The sequence below is a fragment of the Biomphalaria glabrata genome, chromosome 6, assembly GCF_947242115.1.
Source record: "Biomphalaria glabrata chromosome 6, xgBioGlab47.1, whole genome shotgun sequence".
Taxonomy (NCBI): Eukaryota; Metazoa; Mollusca; class Gastropoda; family Planorbidae; genus Biomphalaria; species Biomphalaria glabrata.
The window spans coordinates 38,090,505-38,106,141 of record NC_074716.1 but is presented as its reverse complement, the minus strand read 5'-3'; the positions used below and the strand labels follow the sequence as shown (position 1 = coordinate 38,106,141).

Genomic DNA, 15,637 nt, shown 5'->3' with positions numbered 1-15,637 from the left:
ATTTATCACTGCTATTCATGTAAAAATATTTTTAATGAACTGAAAAATTTAAACAAATGATTTTTCTGAAATTTTAATACATCTCATGAACAGAAGCGTATTGAGCAAAATGTGCGCCCGGGGCAAGTTACTTTATCGCCCCCCACCCCCTTTATTTTTTATAAACATCACATAGAAATATAGGGTGGCGTCCGGAGTATCGTGCCGCCCTTGCCCCTCCTCTCACTACGCCTCTGAGCATGACTTTATGTGTAAAATTTCAGCTCGATGGAATAATAAGAATTTTTCAAAATCAATGATTGACATTTTTTGGTGTTTTTAGCTTTGACTATTTTGACTATGTCGATTGTTTGAGCTTATAGAAGAAAATGAACAAAAAACCTTAGCGCAGACATGTTGAGAAGATTGAAAAGTTTCATGGTCTGCAGCGACAAATATAATTTTATTTAGAGTGCTTCAAACAATTGCTTCTATTGTCTTGATTTTTTTACGCACCATTCGTACATGCTCACAAACGCGCATGCGCTGACACAAACAGCACTAGTATTTCCCACACGCACGCACTCCCAATCATTAAGTCTAATATGTCGACAAAGTTCCGATTCTAAGTCCTACTAGGTTAGGGTAGCAATACATTGAACGACTCACGAGCAAGGAGGTCTCCAGATTGAACGACTCACGAGGAAGGAGGTCTCCAGAGACTACACAGATCAAGAGCGAGAACAAGCAATGAGTCGAAAAATAAAATCAATGATGATGACAACCTCCGCCCCACCACCAGGCGCCCTCTCGCTTGGCTGGCTTTGTGTCTGTAGCATGAGCCATTTGCTCTAACAAGCCAACCGCTATTGGTCGAACCCCGAGGTCGTGTTGTGACACTTACCTTGAGATCAATACATCTCTTAATGCCAGGCCCAATAAGAACACGTGATGCCATTTTTTTGTAACCTTCGAAATTCAATACATCTGTTTCTTTTCTGGCTCCACCCATCAACATGTTGTTTTTTTAATTCGACTGCACGCCCAGGTGAGTGAGTTGATCAATATTATCTCACCTACGTCCGTCCCTCGCTCTGTGTACCGAGCCCAATTTTATCCTCTGATGTTCAGAAACCATATTTTTTTTTATGATTTTATTTTGGTGTATCTTCTTTGCATGCTAGCAGTGTTAAAGCTCTCATGTGTCTAGCCGCAATCCTGAGTTCGAGTCCTTGCTGGCATTGTCTTGAGGTATGCGCTTGGGACAATTCCTGATTGTCCCTTGTTCCTGCCTGTTGTCCTGCAGGTGATATGGTCTAGGACGTCATTCACGTCCCAAAAGTTATGAAAACAAAATTTTAAAAAATAATAATTTATGTTTTCCTTGTATGACGTCATGACATTCATCTCGTTCTATCGTGTGTAAGATCTTTGGGACAAGCAGAGGTAGGGGAAGCTTGGTCAGCTGGTCACATGACCAAAGAAATGAAAGAGCTCAACTCAAATATTTGCCTGTTCAGGTCCTCCAGATAAACCGTCTCGAGCAGACAAAGTTTGCTTGATTCTATTCCATGAAATCACACCTGCGTGAAAGCTGATAGCTTACATAGTCAGTGCCGTGGCCATGTTTGTGTGTAAGGTCAGGCTAAACCCCTAGGTTTCGATTCCAATAGTCACTATCAGTAAACGCCATGCTGTACGGAAAATTGAATATCGTCGGTGTCTAATCTCACGGACAAAATTGTCCGCTGCCCAGCGGTCATTGTTAGCCGCCAAGTTGATCTGCCCAAACAATAGTTCCGTTGAAAAAGTCGTTATAAATTTAATTCTTCCTACCTGAATGAGGAACATTGAGAAATAGCTTTAGTCAAGGGGAGCTAAATGCCAGAGTTGTCAACTATTAGCCTTGTACATGTCACAGCGCCGATTTGTTTTCTTAGCGTTGTTTCCCTTGCTTCCTGAGCTTAGCGCCTTTTCCCTCCCCCCCCCCCTTATTTTTGAATTCTCCATTCCTCCCTTGCTGTAGGTAGGACTAGATTCCTATGTACTTCTCGCCTTTTACGTTTCCTAGCCACAGGACACGTGATAGATTACTGGCCGCCCAAACCCTCACGACTGTCCCGTACCAAAACAGTTTGTTTAAAATTTATCTGGCCAGCGAAGGCCAAGTTTTATTTTATTTTGGCTTTTTTTTCCCCTTAAGTTTCGATTTGACAATATGTGGACTTGTTTGAGATTTATAAAAAAAAAATTAAAGTGTTGAAATAATCTAATACAGAGACAGTTCATGCCTAGAGTAAAGCCCGGTGCAATAAAAACACATATTAAGATCTAGCTTAGAATAACATGAATACCAAAACAGCCGCGGGTGTGGGGGGGGGGCGGTGAGAGAGAATATTGTGTGATTCGTCAACCTCGCGCTCCAGTCATTGTTATTGATTCCAAGGACCCCAACGTGTGTTTCAATAAACATTGCAGCCAAGCGAAGGAGTGATTCAAATAGAACCAAGTCCAATATTGTTTCAGTGTTTCGTATTAGATATTCACCTTTCCCGGACACACATACACACACACAGACATATATATAACAACACTGATATAACGTTGTTGACTTTGACCAGAGGAAATCTTGATTCACCTGAGAAGTAGGTCACATAGTGAGTACTTTGTGCGGCGGTGAACTAGTGTTGTCGAGGAGTTTTGCAAAGGCGGAACTCCCCAAAGCCTACATCTCTGTCTATCTGGAAGTATCGGACAACTTAGCTCTCTGTCTATTTGGAAGTATCGGACAAATTACGTCAAAGATATTATTTACTGATCACTATTTGTAGGTAAGTACAAACAAAACTTTCAAACCATTTGTCTACAATTTTTAAAACATTTTTTTCTTAAACAAAACAGACAATGTTACTAACCAGGGGCGAATGAGGTGAACAGGCTTTGACCCTCCGCCCTTTATTGCGTAACATGAAATTGTCTTATATGTTGTCTGTGTGGTTTTCTATTTATTTCATTAAGAACGAAACGACTCTGTTGGGGTGATGGAATTTAGTTTAAACAATTATTGGTATAAATTATGTTGCATTGTCTCCTGGGCCGGATTTAATGAAGGGCAGGCCCCGGAGACGCCACAAGAGAGGAGCCCCCACAAGAGAGATACAAAAATATAATTGGACTTTTGAAGGGATACTATAGTTATTTTTATCGCATTTTTACCGACAATACCTTATATCTGAAGTTGGCAACGCTGTCGTGGGTTAGCTAACTTACGAAGTGTCCGCCGGTAGCGTGCAAGTAAGAAATGCAGCTGGAGATTTATTTATTTATTTAGTTTTGAATCTCTACAAACGCTTTTCACAGACACGACCTTCTTCAAGGTGATTCAATGTCAAGAGTTGAAGAGTTACATGTTGAAAAGTGGAAACATTTTGGTTGTTTTTATTTCTATTAACTTTAAACTTCATCATAGTAAAAAAAAAAGTATCAATATATCGAGATATCAAACTACATACTAGATGTTGATTCTTTACAAGAAGAATAGAATCGTAGGTTCGTGAAAAGTATACAACAAGGTTCAATTGAAGTTGAAACATTTGATCTAGAGCAGGGGCCACATGCGGCCCTCCGGAGTGCTTCATGCGGCCCGCGGATACCTAAAGAATTCAAGTATGTCCACACATTACACATATAAAAATGCAAATATATTAAAAATAAATTATTGTAAGTATCTATAGAAATTATTGAAAAATTTGATTCTTATCACTTATAATGAAGAGGCTAAAGAAACATTGTCTCTAAACGTCCTTCTAAAAAGTTTAAAGTAAACGAAGAGCTTTTTAAATGGCAATATTTCAAAACATTCAGTCAAAGACAAACGCCCAGGCCAGCATTTATTCAATGGTGTGATGAACTGTGTTGAAAGAGATGGGCTAGCGTGTTTAATATGGCAAGGGGAACAACTGATGGAGCTTTGACTGAGAAAAACAGGCTTTTAATAAAATTTTTAAAAAAAATTCTAACCATAAACTCATTGCCGGAAAGTTTACACAAAGCTGCATTTAATTGCTATTAAGTTTCTCAATAAAGATCTACAAAAATTCAATTATTAGCATACTCAAATTATGCAGCAACATAATGTCATTGAATGACAGGCGCCCTCGCGCAGGAAACATGTTAAATAATCATAGAAAAGAATTAGCGAAACTCGTCTCAATGTTATTGTTGAAGTACACTAGTATATTTTAATTAGTTGCATAATTATAGCTATTTCAGTTCTTATTTTTTATTTTTATATTTCTTTGGGGGTCTACCAATTTCACTTCGGCTAGGGCCTCCAATTATCTTAGGCCTGCTCTGACTGGCTATTCCGAAAAGTAATTGAAGATTTCGAAACAAAACATTCCGATGTTCGGTAACACAGTAGTATCCAGTGGCCTAGCATTAGAAGAATTTGGAATCTCAAGGAAGAAATTGTTAAATTCCTTGAAGGACATTGACTGTGACCTTGTTGCTAATATTTCTAATGAAGAGTTGAAGACAGACTTCGTGTTTATCAACGGAAGCATTGCAATTTGTTGTCTGCACATGAAATGTATGAGTATCTTAAATCTTTTCAGACAAAGCTATTCCATTTCTTGAGACCAGCAAGTGAAATCGGGTTTTGTCTTTTTCCTTAGCTGAAAGGTGAAACTATTTCTAGTGAAATGGTTGAAAAGTACAAGACTAATTTGGATTCCTTGATTGTGGAATTTGAAAGCCAATTTTAAGACGTCAAGAACTTGGAATCAGTTTTCAATAGCCTCAGCTCACCATTTTACGCAGAAGCTGATTCAGCTCCAGATATTATAATTCCACGCAAAGTTTGACCTGAAAAAATAAGTTCCAGTTAGTTCTTTCGCAGAAGATTCATGGTGCCAGAAGCTGTATATCCACATTTTAGAAAACGTTGCTGCTAAACTTTCACATTTTTTGGAACCACATTCATCCGTGAACAGGTCATGCTGTTTGAATGCAATTTGACAGCAGTCACAAGAAAAAAAAAACTAGTAAGCTAGTTCCACTGTTCCGGAACATGCATGAGAATAAACACTTAAATACTTGACAATAAGCACAACTGTACATTTGTGGTGAAAATTGTGATGTAAAATGACAATATCAAAATTAAAGAAAAATCATTCGTAAAATTAGTTCAAGGAATTGCTAACTTTTGTAGTAATTCCTCAATTGGGAGTGCCGAAAAAAACTATAAATTTATGCGGCCCCCCAGTCCCCAAATATTTTTTTTTGCGGCCCTCGGTAGTAAAAGGTTGCCCACCCCTGATCTAGAGAGTTATCTGAAACAAAACTAGCTTTATGTAATACGTTATGGCGGTACACTTGGATACTCACCCCATCGCCCCACACCCCAGACAGTGACTTGTAGTCCAGTGCTGGAGAAGTTGGATGTTGTGTGGTGATAAAGCCATTCACTGAATAGTTCATGAATGGTAACTTTTTGTTCATTTCGTCCTTCCATTGATTTGTTTGTTTTCAAAGTTTTAAGGCGTGGACCAAAATGTATTGTGGGATACAAGTGACAGATCCAGAGAGACGAAGAAAAGAGAACATCTCTGTTAGAACATTGATAAATAGTTTGTGTTAGGCTAGCGGCAATTAATAAACTTTCATTGTAGGCTTGCTGTAGTTGAGTGGTATATATATTTGAAGTCACTTGACTATGTATTGTGTAGTATGTACATTTTGTGGTCACTTGACTATGTATTGTGTAGTATGTACATTTTGTGGTCACTTGACTATGTATTGTGTAGTATGTACATTTTGTGGTCACTTGACTATGTATTGTGTAGTATGTACATTTTGTGGTCACTTGACTATGTATTGTGTAGTATGTACATTTTGTAGTCACTTGACTATTTATTGTGTAGAATGTACATTTTGTGGTCACTTGACTATGGATTGTGTAGTATGTACATTTTGTGGTCACTTGACTATGTATTGTGTAGTATGTACATTTTGTAGTCACTTGACTATGTATTGTGTAGTATGTACATTTTGTGGTCACTTGACTATGTATTGTGTAGTATGTACATTTTGTGGTCACTTGACTATATATAACATACCACTTGGTCGTTCAATCTTAAATTCTTGACTGACACATTTTTATGTGTCCCACTATTTGTGAAACGACATGCTTGACAGGTCACGTGATCACTTCTTCCTTAACCTTCGGGTCGATGTAAAAGTTCAAACATTTAGGTAACAAATGTATTTCGACCTGTTTGTTTTGTTAAATATAATATACACATTTTTTTTTGTTCCTTGAAAATAAGTTTTCTATTTGAAACTAAAATAAACATCCACAAGAAGGATGTTTTTTATTGATATTTTGTTCCTTTAACATGTCAATGATCGGTTTGAACAGACAGCACAGCTCGTCTTTACTCTCCACACCAGAGGCAATTTCGGTGGGAAAAATTCGTTTTTAAAGCTCAACTAAATCTCAAAGCTTTATCCTGCAAAGCCATCTGTCTTTAATAGTAACAGATACTCAATACAATTTTGAGGCTATAAAATATATTTTAGTTGAAAATCGAGGTGCCGGTCGCTCTTTATCATGAATAAGAAATGGACTTAAAACAAAATGAGTGTTTAGAAACGCCAATCCTAATCGATAAAAGAAAAAAGGCATTGTCAGATTTCATGTAATAAAATGTAATAATCGGGCTAATTTTCACCTTAATCGGAAGGTCCAATACTTAATTTACTTCTATAGTTACTTGCATATAAATATGCCATAGGCTGCAAGGTTCGTAAAGTAAAATTAATTTGATCGCAATTTTATACTTAGTAAAGAATGAATACAATTCAAAGTCGAATTTTTTTTTCTAATACAAAATCCTAATTTTCACTTATTATCCTTATTCCCACCCAGACTAGGCCCCGCGCAATAAGTTTCGCATAGGGCCCCGCAATTGTTAGGACCAGCCCTGTAGATAGGTGTCATAGACTTTGACTTGCTTCTTTTTCTTGCATCAACTTGTTGCTACATTGCAGTCTTGCATGGCCGCATTCTTGAAAGAACAAATGACATGGTTTTGTGTTTTAATGTTTTCTCTGCAGAGACAAATGATGTCTGTCTGTCCGGTAATGAAAGGGCACTTGTGAACACAAAAAGTCATTCATTCAATGTGTAGGCGAGACTTGAGGACATGAAAGAATGAAATAAATAAAATGACTTACTTTACTTTTACTGTTGACTTGAAAAGTATTGTCACGTAAGCTGGAAACAAAAAGATTAAAGATAGATAGATAGATGGATGGATGGATGGATGGATTGATAGATAGATAGATGGATGGATGGATAGGTAAATTGATGGATGGATTGATAGATAGATTGATGGATCGATGGATGGCTTGATGGATTGATGGATGGATGAATGGATAGATAGATAAATAGATAGATAGATAGATAGATAGATAGATAGAGAGAGAGAGAGAGAGAGAGAGAGTAATAAATGACGGATAGAGTGATATTGATTAAAAAAGGTTATAAAGATAATAAAGGATAGAGAGAATAAGGAAGAGATAGATAAAAAGTGGAGATAGATAAAGAGAGAAAGACAAACACAATGACAGATATAATGCATTAGAGAAAGACAGACAGAGAGAAAGAAAGAAACAGATTTATAATTCATTTAACTTATTTCTAATATTCTTCAAACTCTTTTGTTTTGATCTGACACTCTATGATCCTAGTAGGTAAAGAGCTATGACTATTGTCTCATCCTTCGTAATTCACTTCAGAAAACCAAGCATGGGTGATTTGTATTCTATCAACTGGGTAATTCTTTTTTTTTTTTTAAATATGTTTTCTAACATCATTTTTAATTTGGTTTGAAGATTCTAATTAAATGTTTAATTATGTAAGGTACCAGCAATTTGATTTTTGTCATGTTTCTAAGAAATTGGACACTTCCTGGAGATTTTGAATATTTTCACACTAAAAATCTATCACGCTTTGTTTAAGTCACACACAAAAATCAAATATATGAAGAAATGTGGCGGCGAGATAATTAGAACCTCAATATAAACGTAAAACAATGAAGAGGAAGAATGGAAGAAATTTTGAAACAAATCAACGAAACAAGCCCTATCAAGGACGCCATATCGACCAACTTTTGCCTACTAAATAATCTATACTATAAAGCAGAAAGTAAGGCGTATGTATGTATGTATGTATGGATGGATGGATGGATGTCCCGCATAGAAATCTAAGCCGTTTGACCAATCTTCATAAAACTTGACATAAATGTTCCTTGGGTACTAACTGGAACAGTGACGTATGTATAATAGCCCTAAAACAAACTAAAGACCCTCAAATAAAAAAGTTGCCCAACTCTATGAAAGTATTAGTATTTCATGTATCTAGGCCATGTTCACCATGTTTAGATGGAAAGGATCTAGATCTAGATCTAATTTTTAAAACTACACTTTGCACAGATAGTTTTTTACTTTGACACATGAAAGTACAAAATAAAGTCTATTGATATCATTATTTAATAATATTAACCTTCAAATTTGTGTTTCAAAAGCATTTTTACATAAATTCGTTCCTTACATCTGCAAATTTAGAATTCCTGACGTACATTCTTTCACTAGACAATACCGAAATGTTACACATCTCTCTATTCCTAGGTCTAAAACTCTAATTCAACTCTAAGATGATAGAACTTCTCTTCGCGAAGATAGTTTTATTCTTTAACACATGAACATACTAATTATAGTCCTTCATATTTTAATCAAATTAACACTTAATTTATTTTTTTAAAAGCATACATTTTAATAGTTCCATTCATGAGTCGCATACATCTAAAAAAAAAAGGTCACGCATGTGCAGAACGAGCTCTATCCAAGCCAATACTTAACTCTAGATTAGTCTAGATCTATCTCTAACTCAAGATTTTTAAAAAGTCTATTCATTTCATATTTTAATCAAATATATGTAGGCCTACAAGCAATTGTTTTAATTGAAAAAATCAAGTTAGGGTTAGGCATTCACTTTACTTATAACATTATTATTTCGTTTAATTGTTTACAAAACACTCTCAGTGACTATACCAACAGTGATACGCTGCCTGGTCGTGCAGTTTGCGCGCTGGACTGTCGTTCGGATTTATCGACAGTCGAGGGTTCAAACCCTGCCCGCTCCCATCCCCCGTCGTCCTGCGGGAGGTTTGGACTAGGAAGTAAACTATCTTCAACTCTGAAGGAACATCCGAAACATGTAAAACATTTTACAAACAAAACATACGCAAATTAAGACCCGCGGGCCGCGGGTAACATATGGCTAGTAATAAATAAATATAGTGTGGTTCCAACGAAAGAGTTTAGACATTTGATTCAGCAGTGATGAAAAGTTCAGACCAAAAAAACAAAATGTGTGGATGATCAAAATCATCCGTTTATCAGTGCCTCTTGTATTCTGTACACCGAATGCACCAAATAGAACACACAAAAAACTTGCTTTTTATGGGTTTGTGTCCATCTCGAACTAATGCCATAAGACGATAATGGCCGTTCTGTCCAGACCAAAATAAAACTTTAAAAATATTGTAACTTCAATTACATCCAAAAGAATGTGGCGGCGTATATAGTAACACCTTATATAAAGTATACATCGGCTTATTGTCATCAGCGCATTGATAACATAACAAGAACTTTTAAATATTTTTAAAAAAATCTTATATTAAGCGTAGTTGTATAAATTGGTTTGGATCAGTCATGTAATTAAATTTGTAATAGTAGATCTGGACTAACTGTAAAAATTATGTGGGATTAGAAATTGTTGTACCAATAGTTTTGGTTTTTGCAAAATTTCGTTCATTTCGCTTTCTCACTACGCTGTGGTCCTAGGACTTGTCTGTGGGATAATAACTTCAAAGGGAAGGATGTGCGAATATTATATGATATTACGTTATTGTTTGTTGTTTATGTTTTGTACGAAAGCTAAGGATTGGAACGGAAATAAAAAAAGAGTATTCTATGTGTACTTTGATAAACAGTCTCCGTTATTATTATTATTGTGGATGACTAGTGGTATGTTAATGTAATTTATTTATCTGTGACTACTATTAATTATGAATAGTTGTAAAAGTGGTGTATTTTTATGAAAAAAACTGCTTGCATAAGTGATTTAAAAAATTAGATTTTTGCTTTCAGAAAAGAAAAAAGTAGCCGTTGCATCAGAACTTTGAATGGTCTAAAATATTATGATGTCGGATTTTCACTATCTTATCTAGTTGACGAGATCTAAACGGGACGGACGGACGGACAGACATTCCACACAAAATTAATAGCGTCTTTTCCCATTTCGCGGGCCGTTAATAATCACATAATCAAAAGAAAAAATCATCTTTTTATGAGCTAATTTTTTTTCCTTTGAGCTTTCATTTTTTGAAAGCAATGAATGCGACAGACGAAGCATGTATGACAAACATGTGTCGTGATTTACAGCGGACACATTCTCATTACCTTCACAACAATATCATGGTATTGTTTTTTAGTTTAACATTTTTCTTTTTACTAAATCTAGTTCTCAGATGATCTTAAGTTGTGTACACAAAGGTGTCGATAACAAAGAAGAATTAGAACTATAGTACGTATGAGTCTCGTCAAAATGATTTCGTTATTCAATGATTCACAAAAGTCAACTAATGAACGGACTACAATTTATACTTTTTCTAATGTTGTTTTGTTCGTACACTTCCTTCTCTAGCCTTCAAATGTTTCACTCTCACTCTTCTAATTGTTTTGACTTGATGGGGAAAATATAAAATCTAAAAATCATAAAATAAAATAATGTTAGAAATAATTTACTACTTCAAAATTAGTCTTAAATCAGCTCTTTATCTCCCCTATTTTCTCGTATTTAAACAGAAATACAACATAGAGGATAGTCTTCAACAGAGGTATACAGCTACATGGTGATAACTCTAAGAACGACCACGCAAAACCAATAAGCGGCTTTTCTTCTTTCATGGTCCGCTAATAAAATAAAAATATTAGAAATTGTATTTCAGATACTTATAAATCACGACTTTGTCCTTAGAACTATTTCCATTGTGTTTGATGAGTACATTCTGATATTCAATCTAACGTGACGGTACAGTTTGACGTGGAGTGTGTGGGCAGGGGTGAGGTAGGGTGTAAGCTCAGTAGATAAACGTCCCTCGTGTGATATTACATACTCAACATTTGATCAAGACGCTCCAGTGGTGTTGAGATAGGTCATTAGCGCTACCAGGATGAGAACGAGGCTGTACCCAACTCTCTAGACATGATACGCAGGGCGATAATCCTCGTTTAATTATCGCACCCGAATAACGCAGGAGATGAGGCGTCTCGAGACGACAAGCACGCCCTTTGTGGACTCAACGATTCCGATACCTAGGGTCACGGGGGACCCTTTGTTCGCCCTAACGGTAAAGAGATGCAATCTTGGGACCTGTTAATTATACATTTTTTAAATTTTGTGCTCTGTCCTGGATTATTATATTTGAAGGTATCAATGTCATGACTTCTGAAGAAAGAAGTTATTCATCTGTTTGTTTGTAAACTCTGACTATGTATTTATGTATATAGATTTCTGAAGAGGCGACTTTAGATGTACTCGGGGCCTTGGGAGAATATTAAAAGCTAAGAACTTTCACAGTAATTGGTTTAGAAAAAGACATCTACAATTTGGAGTTTAAAAGTTGTATAAAATGAGAATCTTTACTGAGGGCATCATCTTCACATTTTCCATTTCGTATATTTGTCTATTACAATGTGTGTCAGAAGTCTCACATTTGTATGCATAATTGACAGCAAAGAAATTATCTCCCTGTCGCCCCCTCCCCTCTTCAGGGGCGGGGCATGGAATTGTTGCGCTACTGCCTTCCCTGAAAAGCCGCCTCTGTAAATTCCTTCAAGCTATTCCAGTGATAATACAGTAGAATGGATAAAACAATAAATGAATGGCATGAATACAAAAGAAGATGTGTCAAAAGTGACAAGAGTAAAACTAATGGGAACTATGTGTAGGACTAGGAGCTTCATAGCATGTATTGTTACACAGGAGAGACAGTGGACATCGGGACAGAGCATTCTATAGAGGTGGACTTTTTATTTTGTGCGATCTTTTGGCATGTAAGTGTTAACCACGCTCGAATGAAGGTCAATATTTTATCACGCCTCGACACCAAAAGTATCACAGCAGTGGCAGCACTAGGTTGCACCCTTTGTCATTCCATTCCATAAGATGCATTTGAGATAACTTTGATCCAGAAATGAAGACATCAAATTACATGTTGTTGATTTTTTCTTTAGCGATGTCCAATGATAGAGTGTACACTGTCTTTTAAGGTGCCTTCACACTGGAAATAGTTCCTTGAATTGCTTTAGCTTCATACTCTTTGCCCCCAAGATGACCTAAGCATGTATTCTTAGAACAGATTATTAGATTAAATTCTTCACAGTCTTCAATGTTAATAAACTTTGAGTGACTAAAGCATTTTTAATTGTTTACTTTTTGATAGAAATATAGAAATTTGTTTTGGACAACATTTTTTTTACAAACGTTTTGGAACTAGCTACACCATTGCCTTCTATTAGGTATTGTTTTATCATTAATAAATGATACGACTAAAAATCGTTTTTTTTTCTTTTTATATCTTTTTTATTAAATGTTAGAGGGTTCAGGTGACTAGTCCTGCATCTGGTATGAACCGGGCACTGGTTTCCAGACCAGCTCTCCATAGGCCTTTTGGTAAAGTATTCAACTTTGGAGGACATCTTCGGCCTTCTCTGGTGGACACTCCATAAGGACAAATGTCACTAGTCCCAGTTTTTAGTCTGCGAACATGAGTTGTCTCCTTCTGTTTGGTTCTAAGGCCAAGTATTATTTGTTAGTCGTGTCATCTTTGGACTCGAACTCAAGCCTTGTAGAGATTACTGTATAGACCCGTCACTTTATGCATCACATTTTTTTAGTAGTGTCCTTAAAGAGGGGCCATCGTAAGTCAAAGGTCAATAACTTTAAAACATCATGGATTGAATTATAGGCATTTATATTTTTTTTCTGTACAGATCATAAGAGAAAGTGAATGTCTTGAGAAATATCAAAGAAAAGTTTTTATTTGTCAAGATTGTTTATTTAAAAAAAAAAGTTTTTTTTTTTTAATTTCTCTTTATTCCCAGCCTACATATAATAACAGCATCGGTCCAAGTCATCCCTCACAGACCTCCTGGGGGACAGGGTAAAAGCCTCACGGGCTGTTTCAAACGACATAGAGGGGGGGAAAAACCTGTTTATCGTCGCGTCACCTGGAGTCGACTCGAAAGAAACCATTCTACATTAGACCAAATGCCAAACTGTATGTATTATGCTTCACTCCATGGTGTCTGCATTCAACTGATTCTAGTCTTCTGGAACTGTCGTAAGGCGAGTTACCAACACCCCCACACACAAACACACGTACACACACAAACCAAATGATTGAAAAGGACTGAGCCCAAAATGTCTGTTGAACGGGAGATAACCACATAGCGTCTGCTAGAATAGTTCGTTGTATTTATTATCATCCTCTTCTGAATGAGGCCAAGATTTTTTTTTTTCTATTTTCATACTTCATTTAATTGTTGCTGCTGCTTTTGTTATGCTATCTATTGGAAAGAATGCAAGACGGCGGCTTTTAGATCGAATAGATATTTTTTTTTTTTTGAAAGAAAGAGAAGAAGGTGTTGCCCCCCCCCCCCCCCCCCCAGAACACACAGATTACCATGGCCCAATACGGCAGTCATGGCGTCGTTGTTTTCTTGGTGAGATCTCACTTATAGCCTAGTTCTTTGTTGCCGTGGAGAAGGTTTGGGGGGGGGGGGGGGGCTGGAGGAGGAACATCAAAATGTGGGGGAGGTGGTAGGGAGCAAGCTTATTTGTGGCGCCTCCCTGCGAATGTAAAATAAAGCAAGATGTTTCAGTTGTTTTCTAGTCACCTCTGCAGGCTCGCAGCTTGTGCTCCGTGACGGTGAGAAGGACCCTTACAGACTTTGAAGGGAGCGTTTTGAGACAACCATATGAATGTAAAGCCTCAACCTTCTGGACAACGGCTTAGAGGGTCTGTGTGTAGCTGACGTCATACCAGGCATTACTTTTAGGTCTAAGTTGATAGAACGATCTGCAGACCTAGTAGATAAAGTGCCATATTAAGACGGGTAAAGAGAGAGATACGAAACCCCATTTTTTATTATTAGTATGCTTTATGAGTTCAAACATATGCCAGTGCTATATAATTATTGGGGGCCCAAAACTAATGCCTGTGTTGCCTATAGGTAAATCCGGCCTTGCTTAGACACTGCACCCGTTAATTGTTTATTAAGTTGTCTACATTTTCAGTGATCTTTTTTTTTTTGTTAATTTTTCACTGGTTATAGAGAGAATACCTAGTTATTTTTTTTTTAATTGATTCATATCTTGTCTATAACAATGTATAATTGTGCAAAGTTTTAACTTGATCCGAGAATGGATGTTGGAGAAATAAGGTATACACACTTTTTACCAGACAGACAGAGAGAGTTGAAATAAGTTTTGTAAAAATAAGTGATATTTGTTTTGTTTTGTTGTTTTTTTCACAGTTATATTCGTGAAATAATGGGAGGAGCTATTAAAGGGAAAAAAACATCCCCCCGATCAATATAAAAAAAAAACACGACACTAACATTTCAGTATTCCTTTAGAAGTGAAAGTCTGGTCACGCTTGATCGTTGATGTAGTCATTGGTTGATTAACATTGAGCGTGGACAATCGTGTTATGGGTCGACCTCCTGCAGATCACCACTGGCTAGTTTTGACATCTAATTATTGACCGATAGTTTCTCATGCCCGTAACCAATAGAATCACATGGTTGTTGGTCACCTGCGACATGAACAGGACTGAAACAATTTCCTTACTACAACTTGGCGCCATCCAAATATTGAGTCCAAAGGAAGTCAAACAAAATACTTGAGGTCTACCAAAAATATGTTTTTAAAATAATGTATACATTAATAAACAAACAAATTAGCATTTTATTTTGTACAGGTCTTCTGCGTAGTAATTTGTGTTAAAAGGTTCAGATTACTGTCATTGGTAGTCCTATACTTGAAATAAACTTCGCAGCTATTTCTCTCCATACAGTTTGTTTTCATTGAGGTGTTTCGGCTCTCAATAAAGCAGCTTGAATGACAAGTCAACTGGTTTAGATTTCATTATTTCAACATGTTATTCTAAGGATTTTTCTATTCTCATACTTATAAACTATAAGGGATTGGGTTATAGCGGTGCTGTTACAGTTCGTGTAACCAAATCACTCCATTTTTCCCGCTCAGCAGCTGGTTCTTCTTTGTCATAGCAGTTCATTGGGTTTAACCATTCATGGTGGCACCCCATCTCCTCTCCAAGACACATTTTTCCTTGGGGATTTCTCCAGAAGTTGGAAAGTCTTTACATGACTAATGAGATCCATTTGATTATTCCTTTTTAAAGGATTATGATGTTTTTTGGTCCATATCTGGTGGGCAATTCCTCTATCCACCACCCGGGGAGGCCGTAGGTTGGAGAACCACAACTCTACACGAAAGGCT

At 36.7% G+C, this 15,637-nt stretch overlaps 1 protein-coding gene across 2 annotated transcripts in view; it reads left to right on the top strand.

The window, feature by feature from the left end:
- Window positions 1-2,427: 2,427 nt before the first annotated feature.
- LOC106069424 (four-jointed box protein 1-like) overlaps window positions 2,428-15,637 on the top strand; it is a 158,280-nt gene continuing 145,070 nt past the window's right edge. For both annotated transcript variants that reach the window (XM_056034057.1, XM_013229079.2), the window contains exon 1: window positions 2,428-2,810. The gene's annotated coding sequence lies outside the window, so the exon portion shown is untranslated. The remainder of the gene's footprint in view (window positions 2,811-15,637) is intronic.